The sequence below is a fragment of the Lolium rigidum genome, chromosome 1, assembly GCF_022539505.1.
Source record: "Lolium rigidum isolate FL_2022 chromosome 1, APGP_CSIRO_Lrig_0.1, whole genome shotgun sequence".
In the NCBI taxonomy this organism is placed as follows: Eukaryota; Viridiplantae; Streptophyta; class Magnoliopsida; order Poales; family Poaceae; genus Lolium; species Lolium rigidum.
Genome location: NC_061508.1, coordinates 253,474,640 through 253,484,662, shown reverse-complemented (window position 1 = coordinate 253,484,662; position 10,023 = coordinate 253,474,640). Strand labels below are relative to the sequence as shown.

At 44.8% G+C, this 10,023-nt stretch overlaps 2 non-coding genes across 2 annotated transcripts; both read right to left on the bottom strand.

Moving 5' to 3' along the window:
* Positions 1–4,122: 4,122 nt before the first annotated feature.
* Positions 4,123–4,204, bottom strand: TRNAS-GCU. The gene has a single exon. It is a non-coding gene; the product is annotated as a tRNA-Ser (tRNA).
* A 2,378-nt stretch (positions 4,205–6,582) lies between these two features.
* Positions 6,583–6,664, bottom strand: TRNAS-GCU. Its single transcript has one exon. It is a non-coding gene; the product is annotated as a tRNA-Ser (tRNA).
* Positions 6,665–10,023: the final 3,359 nt, after the last annotated feature.

The following is a 10,023-nucleotide window of genomic DNA, read 5'->3' as shown; positions in this document are numbered from 1 at the left end:
TTAAAACAATAGTCAAAACAAAAAAGTGTGACACCATGTAATCGTCCAAAAGGTCATCTATCTATCTGTAACGTGGAAGGGGTAAAAATATTACACCTTCACATGATGCAAAAAAAAAAAGGCAAGGGGCTTGCTGACGAGTGATGATCATTCTGTTTAAAAAGTCGAGCCTAGGAAAATCGAGCCAGGCAGCACCGCATAGAACCGGGGATGTTACTGTACATAGAACAGGTTCAGAATTGTGACTGTTGTTTTGCACATTGGACATTTCGTTTCGTGTAGACCGTAGTGGCACATACATGTCGTAATCACACGGTGAAGATATGAAGCACACGATTGAGATTGATGAGTGGCACCAAAGCAAGCAGAAGCAGCACGCCGCGGAAGCCGAAGGTGCATTACCCCAGAAAGAAGCAATCACGGCGAGCACACAATCTGCACGCTGGACCACGGACCCAAAAAGAGCAGTCCAAGGAGAAGGAACAGCAGCAACCTGCTATCCATTCCAATTCCATCCTACGACGCTTGAGGTGAGGAGAAGGAAAGATGTGTCGTGCAAAAGTGGGGCGAGAAGCGTACGTAAAGACGAGTCCCGAGAGATTGCGACGAGTAGGCGATTAGCCTCTATGTGAATATGTAATCTGGTGGCTGTTTTCTTTAAACTCCAGTCGTTTTCCGGCTGATTTTAAAAATAATAACGACAGCACGCACGGGAAGCTGCTGGTTTGACCGAAAGCTTGTCTTTGACCAGACAAGGGCAGAACCGTCCATTCATGTGGGCAGGAACGGGGCTACGAAAACGACGGGCGCACGCACGCACGCACGCACGCTCTTGGTGTTTATCATCACGGCAGTTTCTATTCGTTCAACGTGAGGTTTTCATCTCGTTGGAAGAGTAATGCTGAATTTCTGACAGTAATCTAATCATCATTATGACCAATATCGATTTTCTGAAAACACGTCATTGTCAATTTACATCCGTACTATTTCCGCAAAATCCGCACACACCCTGTCGCCTGTGGGCTGTGGGTTTGACAGTTTAGACTACCCACAGTGGAAGTATTATAGCTAGTATCATGCATCACATGCATGCAAAAAGCTGATGTGCCACATTAATAAATGAAGAAAGAGATGGTAGTAGTATCATAGGTAGATACTGTATCATAGCACGTAGAACTAGAAAAATTAATGTCAAACCAATCCTGTACTCCTATGATACTCCCTCTCTCACAGTTTATAAGACACGCGCGTATCCCTATGTCGCAAATTTGATCAAGTTAGCATTAGTTATATGTTATAAAAATTATATCATTAGAAAGTTCAGATGTTCTATTTTCTAATGATATAATTTTTATATTATATAATTTAAATTATATAGGTTAAATTTGTGACCTAGGGGTACGCACGCGCCTAATAAACTGTGAAGAAGGGAGTACTATGCTCTAGTATTGCAATCTTGTTAATTATATTTAGTGATTTGTAGGAGTACACACTTTTGCATTGATATTCTACAAATCACTAAATATAATTAACATATGATACTACTACATGATACTATGCATTGTGAAGATAGTATCACACACTAGTACCATATACATGATACTAGTATATGATACTCCTCATTGTGACTAGTCTTAGTCTGGTGTGCAACTTGACACGTCCGGTGAGTTGGCGCGCACACCTTCGACGCATTCACACTTCAGATCGAGCGATATGTCAGGGCACGTACAATGGTGGAGAAGACGTGCCTTCTCTTAGCCGTTCTTGTCATCTAGAGAGAGCAATAGATATAAGTGGCACAACACATTATCCCTTCTTGTCATCTCCAGAAATTAATGATAATTAGTTAATTTATGGTAAGAAATTAATTCGTTAAGGAAAGACAAATGGTACAAGCCTTAAAATAGTCACCCCTTATTTTCTAAGGGATCATCTCTTAGCTAAGGGAAGACAACTTTCTCTTTCTTATTTCTCTCTCCTCCAACTAAGCAAAAATTATATGTGGCAGCTCTAAGAGAAAGCTGACGTCATCCCATTGTACATGCCCTCAGATACGGTGGTTTGGCTCACAAGGGCATCTCCAACGGTCGGCCGACGCAGATTGATCTATATGTTCGTCGATATGCAAACGCAGCCCAAAAATACGTCTTTGGTATGTCTGAGTGGACGTTGCACGGTCGCACCGCGTGACCACTCACTTCTCCACGGGTCTGCCTAGCAGTGACCTAGCTCAATGTGTCTTCTCAGGGGCGCGTCAGTACTGGCAACGACCCTCATCTGCCGAGCGGTCGCCGCACACCTCTGCCAATAAGAAATAAATGGCGTTGCAAAGCGTGCCGCGCCCCTCGGCTACATCCGGCGTATTAAGAAGGGCGCACGCTGGGCTACCTCATCTCCTCCACATAAACACTAGCCACCGCACAACCTCCACCGTAGCGTCGTCCCTACCTCCTCTCTCTCTCTCTCACAACCCCCGCAAGAGAATCCATGGCTGGTCTAGGTGGTCGAGACCGCGGGCGCGGTCGCCGCGGTCGGGGTCGCCATGCTGGAGAAGCATCACCCCGCCGCTCGCTGTTGCCTGCGCCTTCGTCGTCTTCGCATGAGGCGAGGTGCTTCGAGTTCATCCTCCGAATTGACGAGGACCCCCCGGCATCAAGTGGCTCCCAGACGAGTTCCTCGAGAGCGCCGAGCCGGCCGAGTTGCGTACTGCGGGAGGCCAAATGCGGCTTTTGCCGGTGGCCTGTCGAGGTCTTGTTCGAGGGGCAGGGAAATATGTATTTGCATACCGGGTGGGACAAGTTCACCAGCTCCCACAACCTTGAGGTCGGCTTCCTGCTCACCTTTCTCTACGAAGGCGATAACAAGTTGATCATCAAGGTGTTCGACAAGACATCCTGCCACAGGAACTACCATTCCGACGAGTCCGGTGAGGACATCGACAACTAGTACTATCAAAGTGTTCTTTCTTTGTAGCGAAGATGGCCACCGGCTAATTGAAATCACTAGTATAGGTTTCTGGATGTTCTTCTGCAGATGAGGAGAAGACCGTACACATCAACCACCAGCTAAATTTTCTAATTTAGGTGATTGGGTGTCTCAGAGTGTTCTTTCTTCATAGCAAAGAAGGCGAGGGCCAAACCTGCACTACTTAGGTTTCCTTATTTTACAATGTTTCAACCATGTTTCAAACTATATAATCGCTTGTGTAATGTTTCTATCTATGTTTAAATGAAAAAGGGAAAACAATAGGTAAAAATATTATGCGTCGGGCCGCTTGGGGCATCCCAGACCCAAACCAGACACACGATCGAAAATAACCATTTTTGTGTCCGCGGGTCGACGCAAATGAGCGCAGGCGGTCACTTTTGGCATACGATTTGGGTCTGCCCGTTGGAGATGCCATAAGTCCAAATACATGAAAAATGCATTCTAAATAACTTTTAAAATGTAATAATTCTGAATATACATCCAGACATGCTGTGTTTGCACACAAAATTTTTGGGGGAAAATGATTTTTTTATAGATTAAAAAGATAAAAAACAAATCTCGTGAGAATCTATTTTGAAGCACCCAAAATTATCTACTTTACACAAATAACATAAAATGTCATTTTTTCATGAGACTTTGTGTGCGAACATAGAATGTCTGAAAGTGCACCTCGATATTTTACCAGATTTTTTTGTCATTTTTTTTTATCAATGAGTGCATCTACACCTATGACTGGAAATAGACTTCCGCCTTTTTTACCCTCTCGTTCCGCGAAAGATGGTGATCTTTTATGGAACCAATGAAGTATAGATATCGTATCATAGTTTATTTATTTATTTTGGTGAAGCGTAGTATGAGTGAAAGCCAATTAGAGGAGCCATCAAATATTTGTGTACTGTACTCCCTCCGTTCTGTTTTAAGTACATTCTAAACCAAATATTTGTTCTATATTAATAAATACCCTATCAATCAACAAAAACATAGAAAACAAAGTGATTTTATTTTTCTGTCGGGTCACTGTAGCTGGAACTGAATGAAGCAGTAGCAAAAAGGAGTTATTTTCATAGGGGGAAACGCAATTACATTAGGGTGGAATCAAAATAGGAAAACAACAAACTTGATGAAAAAACGAGACGACGCCTGAGAGATTCGAACTCTCGCGGGGAAACCCCATGTACTTAGCAGGCACACGCCTTAACCACTCGGCCAAAGCGTCTGTTTTTGAAATAAATTATTTTGAATACATAATTAACACGTCGCTCATGGGCTTCAGTATGGCCCAAGCAGGGCAGCCTGTTTAAGCCTACGTCACATGGTTTAACTGGGCCGAGCGAACTTCGCTACAAGCTGTCTTGGGAAACCGGGGTTACTCATAGGTAGGGATGTAAACGGATCGGATCGGATCGGATATTGCTCTTACCATATCCTTTACCATATTTTTGTAACGGATTCGGATCGGAGCGGATAATGGTCGGATGCGGATTCGGATGCGAATTATATCGGATTACGGATATGGAGCGGATTCGGACCGGACTCGGATCGGATGCGGATTATTAAGAAAATATGCATATAGAAAAATAGAAGTATGGTTTTTTTTATGTAAAATAGGTTTGTAATTATAGACTATAGCTAAATGTACACACTTGTCCTACAACAAAGCAAATTGCCTGCTAATAGAATACATATTTTGGCCGATGAACTAACTATATTATCTAAATGTTTAGGGTTGGATTAGTTTTTTCGGATTATCCTCTTTGTGGACCTCGGATAATCCGCAAAAAATGGCGGATAGTCCGTATCCGTCGGATAGTATCAATACCATATCCTCTACCGTATCCGCCGGATATCCGCTTGATCACTATCCGCATCCGTATCCATATCCGGCGGATTTCTAAAAATGTATACCATATCCTCAAAAACGGATACGGATGCGGATTCGGAGCGGAAATTATCCGTACCATTTACATCCCTACTCATAGGTTGATCGAGTTGTACCAAAGTCAAGAGCTTACATGGCGACAGTGCGGAGGGAGATAAAGACGCTCAGTTTTTCCATCTAAGAGCAAGTCAACCGAAGAAAAAGAACAAAATCAGTAGGCTCACCAGCTTAAAAAAAATCAGTAAGCTCACTAGGGTGGACGGGACAGTGATCGAAGAGTGAAAGAACATGGAGCTCCCATGTGTGGTTTTGGTAATTGATGACAATTCCTATGGACTAATGATTGTATTGAGAATCTATCTTAGGTTGTGTCCATAGCCATATGTTGGTTTCAAGATTGCAAGATGAAGAAGATCGAGTACAATGAAGAAGACGGATGAAGACAGTGTCGAAGAGAGATGAAGACGATGTAGAAGATGAAGAGAGACGAAGACGGTGTAGAAGAGATGAAGACGGTGGCGTGCGTAGAAGATGGATGAAGACGGTGGCGTGTATGTTGGATGAAGACGGTGGCATGTACAAGGTTGAAGAGAGATGAAGATAGAGCTTGTCGACTCGAGTGGAAAGGACAAGGTTTGTGATCGATAAGATAGTGAGTCACATCATCGGAGAGAGCTTAAACCTTGCATGCATTGCATCGTGGTTCTTGGTTGTTCTTGGTTCTTATCCATGAGAGGTTTTAGAGCTTGTGTTCATTCTCATGACAAGCTCTAGCTCATCGAAAACGGATTCCGGATGCATCGCATGTTGCATGTTCGAGGGTGATGATTTTCCCAATTTACCATATTGAGAGGTTACACCTCTATGACCATAATAAAATCATCATCCACTTGTTTCCATGTTTTCACCATGTGTGGAGGTAGCTCTTGTTGTCCTCTTTCCAGCAAAATCGGTTTCACCTCATTTGGAGTTTCCTAGCTTGAGTTATCGCGTTTCCCGTTTTGCAGGAAAAAGAAAAAGGGAAAGGTGAGCGGTAGTGCTGGTTGGACTTCCGGCCCGGTACCGGATTGCCCTCCCAGCGCTACTGGACCCGGAGCGGTACCAGGCCGTAGTACCGTAGCCCTTACAGTACCCAGCTGGTACTGGGCCGGTACTACCGGCCCACCCATCTCCCCTTTTTCTTTTTCCTTCGCCATCCTCCAGCTTTCTTCCACCTTGGGCTGCAGCTCCACATGATGAGGTACTCCACAGCCGTGTCGACCGTCAAGCTGCCGACAATGTCACGCACCCAGGCGTTGTTTGGTAGACCATCCGGTGTGGCGCTCTGATGCGACACTTTGACGCGGTGGTCGGGCGACTCTCCGGCACATCGCTCCAACGACTATCTTAGGTGGTGCTCATGTGTATGGCCTGGGAGAGAGAGATAAAATCGTGTGGCTGAAAGAAGCTAGGGAAAAAAAAAGATACAAATGGATCACAGATAGCCTAGAAGGGGCAGATGTCATTTCACCAATTGTGGTGAAGCCGCTGCACATGGAAAAGAACCGTGCGGCGCTTCTATGTATCATTTCGCTTTAAAGAAAGAGGTATTTTCCATATCGTATCTTAGTTTTCTACTCTAAGTCATACAATATTTTTGTACTGGATAGCAAGTACTACATTAGTGTGGAATCAGAAAAAGAAAACAACAAACTTGTAAAATAATGAAAAATATACGACGCCTGAGAGATTCGAACTCTCGCGGGGAAACCCCATGTACTTAGCAGGCACACGCCTTAACCACTCGGCCAAAGCGTCTATTGGTATCAAAACATATCCAGTATATCACAAACAAGACAATCTGTCTAAACCTACGTCACACGGTTTGACTGGGCCGGGCCAACTTGGCTACAAACTAGTGGCATCCACAGGCTCCTTTGCACGGAGTGGAGACTGAACCAGCCCAGCAATATCCGTGCTTAAGTTTGTCCAATTTTTATACTCCCTTCATCTTACGAAACATGTTTAAAGTTTATAAAATTTGAATGTAGCTTAAAGAGTAAATAGTGTTTAAATACGCCTGAATTTAGATAAACTTTCAACATATCTCATGTGATGGATGAAGTATAACCAAACCCAAGTTAGCTGCACTGCTGATCACTGGTGCAAAACACATAACGGCTGGTAGCCTTAGAAGAGCCGCTCCGCAGGCTCAAACTAGGCAACCGAGAAAAAAAATCATGGCAGAAACTCCAAAAGGTCCAAGTATTGTTGAAACCGCCAATTTCATGTTCTTGTTTAAAGCGTTTTTATCGAATTTTGTCAAGTTTATTGCACACGGTTCGCTGTTTGGAATATTCTTGATGAGTAGTTCGCACAATTCTACTGTTGTAAAGTTTTTCGTTTCAATAAAAATAGATGAATATATCTGCAGCTCGCTAGTATATTATAACTTGTGCACGTGTGGGCAGCAGTGGCATGGTGGTCTTTCCACGCGTCGTCGATGTTAGAGGTTGTACCCAACTTCGTAGACGGCGGCATGGTGCTGGTTGTGTTAGTGAGAGGTGTCTTGCATTTAGGCAGCGTAGCCTCCTTAGCCACCACCGGTGGTAACGGCATGGTGGTCTTTTTGTCTAAGCAACGTACCCACCATGTCCACCGTCGGTGGCGTTGGCATGGTAGTCTTTTTTGTGTGTCGGCCTTGTGCCTATCTTCGTGGACGGTGACATGGTGCCGGTTGTTGCAGTGGTTGCGTACCTGCCTTTGCCACCGTTGGCTACGGAGACATGGTGGTCTTTCTGCGCGCCGGCGCGGTGTCTGACTTCGTGGACAACGGCGTGGTGCATATCTGGAAGTTTTTTTTGTTGAGATGCATACGTATTTCATTATATCAAAGACGGGTACACAATACGTACACACATACATGGAACAGTCCAGAAGGACACGTAGGCCTGCACACTTTGCAGAAAGAACCCCCAAAAAATAAAAAATACAAAGAAGTCCTCGGGGGACTCTGCACCAGATCCAATCCGCCACCGGACTCCGGCGCCACCACGGCGAACACCAAGAGAAGGAGCAGCAGAAGCCAACACGCCTGAGGTCGACGCAGCTCCATCGCCACACTTCGGCTTTGAGAACCTCAAAAGTGGAGCACCATAGGTGCTCACCTTTTCGTTGGGGCTCGTCGGTCGGGGCGCAGCCCCGAGCTCGTCGTCGATCTCTAGATGCGGCCCGCCCCGTCGATCACCACGTCGAGAGACGGCATCGGATCCGCCTGCCACGGTTCACAAGCCCTGCACAGACCTTGCCACCTTCGAGACCAGCGCCAGCCCCACGAGGCCATCAATGAGACCTCATGTACATCTTCCGTCTTCCCGACGGCGCTGGAGGAGACGCCGGCATGACGTGGACAAAGACGAAAAGAAAGATCCCCAAGCGAGAACGCCGCCGACGCCTCGACGATCTCGCCCGGGAAACCTAGATCCGCGGCTCCTCGACACCACACATCGGTGTCGTCGAGACGGTGACCCAGAAAACCTTATTCACAGCGGTGGCATCGACATCGAACAAGCACCGCCCGCAAACCCTAACCTACACCTATCTACACGCTGGCTAAAGACCACCGAGGTTTCCTCCCCCACCCACCGCCGCCGGAGCAACGAGAGGAGGGGGGAGAGAAAGCCCCTGTCTTCAGCGGCGGCGGACGGAAGGAAAGATGTGGCTCTCCTTTTCGCCTCCCTTATCGCCTCGCGGACGGACGGGGGAGAAAAGAAAGCAACTCGCATATCTGGAAGTTGGGAGGTAAGGTTACCAATGATGCAAGTGGTGATACTAAAGGTAAGATCACATATAACCAAACAAAGTAGCACTTGCATACTCAACGATGCAACTGAAGAACATGACTCAAGGTACGTTTTACCAAGCCATGCCCCAGACTCCCAGAGCATGTCCCCAGGGAGCCCCAAAAGAGCTCCAGGCAACCAATCACACCCTTGGTGACGAGACTACCATTTGTACGAGTAAGGTGTCATATGTACATGTATACTTCCTACCACATGCATAGTATACTCTCTAACAATTTTTAATTACCAGGAGGACTAAGATGTAAAAGGGGAGAAGTAGAAGACATAAAAGAAAGAAAAGGAGAGGAGAAAGATAAGGTTATGTTCTTTATACACATGTTCTCTTCCTCCCGTAGAAACCCAGTGTATAATCCTTTGTTAATTAGAACAAGACGATCACCATATGGGAGTATCTTTCCAAACCAGCATCCCAATTTTTTCTCAAAACAATCTTCAACCGGTTACCATTCTTTGTTTAAGAGTTTTCTATAGTAAATAGGAATTCTCAAGTACCTAAACGGTAGAGATCCAACGCCGCAACCGAAAATTTGCCTATACTCATTCTCTATCTCCTTAGCATTACCGAAAAGAAGATCTCACTCTTATGTAAGTTAATTTTAAGACATGACAATTGCTCAAACAAACATAGAATAAGTTTCATATTGACCGCTTTGTCCACATCATGCTCCATAAAAAGGATCGTATCATCGGCATATTGAAGGATTGATACCCCTCCTTCTACAAGATGAGGTATCAACCCTCCGACCTATCCATTCTCTTTGGCCTTTGCAATAAGAATAGCTAACCGCAACAATATTAAATAACAAATTGTTATGGAAAAATTATGTTATGTTCATGGGAGAACATTATGTTATGGAAAAATTTATGGAGAGTATGCATCGCATGATGGTCCAATTGCTAGAACAGGCACAATCACGATCAAGTAGTAGTTTTGATGGTCTAAAAAATTTGGAAGCTAATATAGTAAGACTGGCTAGTCATGGTGATTTCTTTAGGGTGTCTCGTGATGCTATTTTTATTTTTGAATCACAGGGCATGAAGTAGTTTCTGAAGGAGAATGAAAGAAGCCACTAGAAGTTGCACATGAACAATGGGACCAATGTAAAAGAAGCCACTCAGTCGCGAATGGTTTGAGCCAATATTGGTGCAAGCCTTGCTTGAAGGATTGAATGAGGAGTTCAACCTACGGTCCCAACTGATACACACATCACCTGACCTATCCACTTTGGATCATACCAAAGCAAGTATACTAGATGAGGGAACTAGACTGTCAAACAAAATAAATGTTCCAAGTATAAATGTTGACATTACCAC